Genomic DNA, 6,000 nt, shown 5'->3' with positions numbered 1-6,000 from the left:
CAATCTAAGGTCTATTCATTGATTCAAACACTTATGATACCTTTGAAAAACCATTTCATGTGTTCAAATTGTATTTTGATATGTTCAATACTTCTTTTACAATCTAAGGTCTATTAATTGATTGAAACACTTATGATATCTTTGAAAAACAATTTCATGTGTTAAAATTGTGTTTTGATATGTTTAATACTTCTTTCATTTACAATCTAAGGTTTTATAACCTAGGAAACTATAACAAAGTGAATGTTCTGTATAATAATAGTTTAAGAGTATCTTAACTATTAAAAACAAGCGTATTACTTAACAAAATGTTTGCAACTTGTTCTTTTCGCTATTAATTGATTGAAAACACTTATGATATCTTTGAAAACCAATTTCATGTGTGTAAAATTGTGTTTTGATATGTTTAATATTTCTTTTACAATCTTAGTCTATTAATTGATTCAAACACTAATGAATATCTTTGAAAAACAATTTCATGTGTTTAAAATTGTTTTTTTATATGTTTAATATATTTTTTACAATCTAAGGTCTATTAATTGATTCAAACACTTATGATACCTTTGAAAAACCATTTCATGTGTTCGAATTGTATTTTGATATGTTCAATACTTCTTTTACAATTTAAGGTCTATTAATTGATTGAAACACTTATGATATCTTTGAAAAACAATTTCATGTGTTAAAATTGTGTTTTGATATGTTTAATACTTCTTTCATTTACAATCTAAGGTTTTATAACCTAGGAAACTATAACAAAGTGAATGTTCTGTATAATAATAGTTTAAAAGTATCTTAACTATTGAAAACAAGCGTATTACTTAACAAAATGGTTGCAACTTGTTCTTTTCGCTATTAATTGATTGAAAACACTTATGATATCTTTGAAAACAAATTTCATGTGTGTAAAATTGTGTTTTGATATGTTTAATATTTCTTTTACCATCTTAGTCTATTAATTGATTGAAACACTAATGAATATCTTTGAAAAACAATTTAATGTGTTTAAAATTGTGTTTTCATATGTTTAATATATTTTTTACAATCTAAGGTCTATTAATTGATTCAAACACTTATGATACCTTTGAAAAACCATTTCATGTGTTCAAATTGTATTTTGATATGTTCAATACTTCTTTTACAATCTAAGGTCTATTAATTGATTGAAACACTTATGATATCTTTGAAAAACAATTTCATGTGTTAAAATTGTGTTTTGATATGTTTAATACTTCTTTCATTTACAATCTAAGGTTTTATAACCTAGGAAACTATAACAAAGTGAATGTTCTGTATAATAATAGTTTAAAAGTATCTTAACTATTGAAAACACGCGTATTACTTAACTAAATGTTTGAAACTTGTTCTTTTCGCTATTAATTGATTGAAAACACTTATGATATCTTTGAAAACCAATTTCATGTGTTTAAAATTGTGTTTTGATATGTTTAATATTTCTTTTACAATCTTAGTCTATTAATTGATTGAAACACTTATGAATATCTTTGAAAAACAATTTCATGTGTTTAAAATTGTGTTTTCATATGTTTAATATATTTTTTACAATCTAAGGTCTATTAATTGATTCAAACACTTATGATACCTTTGAAAAACCATTTCATGTGTTCAAATTGTATTTTGATATGTTCAATACTTCTTTTACAATCTAAGGTCTATTAATTGATTGAAACACTTATGATATATTTGAAAAACAATTTAATGTGTCCAATTTCTGTTTTGATATGTTTAATACTTCTTTCATTTACAATCTAGGGTTTTATAACCTAGGAAACTATAACAAAGTGAATGTTCTGTATAATAATAGTTTAAAAGTATCTTAACTATTGAAAACAACCGTATTACTTAACAAAATGTTTGCAACTTGTTCTTTTCGCTATTAATTGATTGAAAACACTTATGATATCTTTGAAAACCAATTTCATGTGTGTAAAATTGTGTTTTGATATGTTTAATATTTCTTTTACAATCTTAGTCTATTAATTGATTCAAACACTAATGAATATCTTTGAAAAACAATTTCATGTGTTTAAAATTGTTTTTTTATATGTTTAATATATTTTTTACAATCTAAGGTCTATTAATTGATTCAAACACTTATGATACCTTTGAAAAACCATTTCATGTGTTCGAATTGTATTTTGATATGTTCAATACTTCTTTTACAATTTAAGGTCTATTAATTGATTGAAACACTTATGATATCTTTGAAAAACAATTTCATGTGTTAAAATTGTGTTTTGATATGTTTAATACTTCTTTCATTTACAATCTAAGGTTTTATAACCTAGGAAACTATAACAAAGTGAATGTTCTGTATAATAATAGTTTAAAAGTATCTTAACTATTGAAAACAAGCGTATTACTTAACAAAATGGTTGCAACTTGTTCTTTTCGCTATTAATTGATTGAAAACACTTATGATATCTTTGAAAACAAATTTCATGTGTGTAAAATTGTGTTTTGATATGTTTAATATTTCTTTTACAATCTTAGTCTATTAATTGATTGAAACACTAATGAATATCTTTGAAAAACAATTTAATGTGTTTAAAATTGTGTTTTCATATGTTTAATATATTTTTTACAATCTAAGGTCTATTAATTGATTCAAACACTTATGATACCTTTGAAAAACCATTTCATGTGTTCAAATTGTATTTTGATATGTTCAATACTTCTTTTACAATCTAAGGTCTATTAATTGATTGAAACACTTATGATATCTTTGAAAAACAATTTCATGTGTTAAAATTGTGTTTTGATATGTTTAATACTTCTTTCATTTACAATCTAAGGTTTTATAACCTAGGAAACTATAACAAAGTGAATGTTCTGTATAATAATAGTTTAAAAGTATCTTAACTATTGAAAACACGCGTATTACTTAACTAAATGTTTGAAACTTGTTCTTTTCGCTATTAATTGATTGAAAACACTTATGATATCTTTGAAAACCAATTTCATGTGTGTAAAATTGTGTTTTGATATGTTTAATATTTCTTTTACAATCTTAGTCTATTAATTGATTGAAACACTTATGAATATCTTTGAAAAACAATTTCATGTGTTTAAAATTGTGTTTTCATATGTTTAATATATTTTTTACAATCTAAGGTCTATTAATTGATTCAAACACTTATGATACCTTTGAAAAACCATTTCATGTGTTCAAATTGTATTTTGATATGTTCAATACTTCTTTTACAATCTAAGGTCTATTAATTGATTGAAACACTTATGATATATTTGAAAAACAATTTAATGTGTCCAATTTCTGTTTTGATATGTTTAATACTTCTTTCATTTACAATCTAGGGTTTTATAACCTAGGAAACTATAACAAAGTGAATGTTCTGTATAATAATAGTTTAAAAGTATCTTAACTATTGAAAACAACCGTATTACTTAACAAAATGTTTGCAACTTGTTCTTTTCGCTATTAATTGATTGAAAACACTTATGATATCTTTGAAAACCAATTTCATGTGTGTAAAATTGTGTTTTGATATGTTTAATATTTCTTTTACAATCTTAGTCTATTAATTGATTGAAACACTAATGAATATCTTTGAAAAACAATTTAATGTGTTTAAAATTGTGTTTTCATATGTTTAATATATTTTTTACAATCTAAGGTCTATTAATTGATTCAAACACTTATGATACCTTTGAAAAACCATTTCATGTGTTCAAATTGTATTTTGATATGTTCAATACTTCTTTTACAATCTAAGGTCTATTAATTGATTGAAACACTTATGATATCTTTGAAAAACAATTTCATGTGTTAAAATTGTGTTTTGATATGTTTAATACTTCTTTCATTTACAATCTAAGGTTTTATAACCTAGGAAACTATAACAAAGTGAATGTTCTGTATAATAATAGTTTAAAAGTATCTTAACTATTGAAAACACGCGTATTACTTAACTAAATGTTTGAAACTTGTTCTTTTCGCTATTAATTGATTGAAAACACTTATGATATCTTTGAAAACCAATTTCATGTGTGTAAAATTGTGTTTTGATATGTTTAATATTTCTTTTACAATCTTAGTCTATTAATTGATTGAAACACTTATGAATATCTTTGAAAAACAATTTCATGTGTTTAAAATTGTGTTTTCATATGTTTAATATATTTTTTACAATCTAAGGTCTATTAATTGATTCAAACACTTATGATACCTTTGAAAAACCATTTCATGTGTTCAAATTGTATTTTGATATGTTCAATACTTCTTTTACAATCTAAGGTCCATTAATTGATTGAAACAATTCTAATATCTTTGAAAAACAATTTAATGTGTTCAAATTGTGTTTTCATATGTTTAATACTTCTTTCATTTACAATCTAAGGTTTTATAACCTAGGAAACTATAACAAAGTGAATGTTCTGTATAATAATAGTTTAAAAGTATCTTAACTATTGAAAACAAGCGTATTACTTAACTAAATGTTTGCAACTTGTTCTTTTCGCTATTAATTGATTGAAAACACTTATTATATCTTCGAAAACCAATTTCATGTGTTAAAATTGTGTTTTGATTTCTTTTACAATGTTAGTCTATTAATTGATTGAAACACTAATGAATATCTTTGAAAAACAATGTCATGTGTTTAAAATTGTGTTTTTATATGTTTAATATATTTTTTACAATCTAAGGACTATTAATTGATTCAAACACTTATGATACCTTTGAAAAACCATTTCATGTGTTCAAATTGTATTTTGGTATGTTCAATACTTCTTTTACAATCTAAGGTCTATTAATTGATTGAAACACTTATGATATCTTTGAAAAACAATTTAATGTGTCCAATTTCTGTTTTGATATGTTTAATACTTCTTTCATTTACAATCTAGGGTTTTATAACCTAGGAAACTATAACAAAGTGAATGTTCTGTATAATAATAGTTTAAAACTATCTTAACTATTGAAAACAACCGTATTACTTAACAAAATGTTTGCAACTTGTTCTTTTCGCTATTAATTGATTGAAAACACTTATGATATCTTTGAAAACCAATTTCATGTGTGTAAAATTGTGTTTTGATATGTTTAATATTTCTTTTACAATCTTAGTCTATTAATTGATTGAAACACTAATGAATATCTTTGAAAAACAATTTCATGTGTTTAAAATTGTGTTTTCATATGTTTAATATATTTTTTACAATCTAAGGTCTATTAATTGATTCAAACACTGATGATACCTTTGAAAAACCATTTCATGTGTTCAAAAATTGTATTTTGATATGTTCAATACTTCTTTTAATATCTAAGGTCTATTAATTGATTGAAACACTGATGATATCTTTGAAAAACAATTTAATGTGTCCAAATTGTGTTTTCATATGTTTAATACTTCTGTCATTTACAATCTAAGGTTTTATAACCTAGGAAACTATAACAAAGTGAATGTTCTGTATAATAATAGTTTAAAAGTATCTTAACAATTGAAAACAAGCGTATTACTTAACTAAATGTTTGCAACTTGTTCTTTTCGCTATTAATTGATTGAAAACACTTATGATATCTTTGAAAACCAATTTCATGTGTTAAAATTGTGTTTTGATTTGTTTTACAATTTTAGGCTATTAATTGATTGAAACACTTATGAATATCTTTGAAAAACAATTTCATGTGTTTAAAATTGTTTTTTCATATGTTTAATATATTTTTTACCATCTAAGGTCTATTAATTTATTCAAACACTTATGATACTTTTGAAAAACCATTTCATGTGTTCAAATTGTATTTTGATATGTTCAATACTTCTTTTACAATCTAAGGTCTATTAATTGATTTAAACACTTATGATATCTTTGAAAAACAATTTAATGTGTTAAAATTGTGTTTTGATATGTTTAATATTTCTTTCATTTACAATCTAAGGTTTTATAACCTAGGAAACTATAACAAAGTGAATGTTCTGTATAATAATAGTTTAAAAGTATCTTAACTATTGAAAACAA

The sequence above is a fragment of the Phaseolus vulgaris genome, chromosome 7, assembly GCF_051622355.1.
Source record: "Phaseolus vulgaris cultivar YP4 chromosome 7, ASM5162235v1, whole genome shotgun sequence".
NCBI lineage: Eukaryota > Viridiplantae > Streptophyta > Magnoliopsida > Fabales > Fabaceae > Phaseolus > Phaseolus vulgaris.
Note: the sequence above shows the minus strand (reverse complement) of the source record.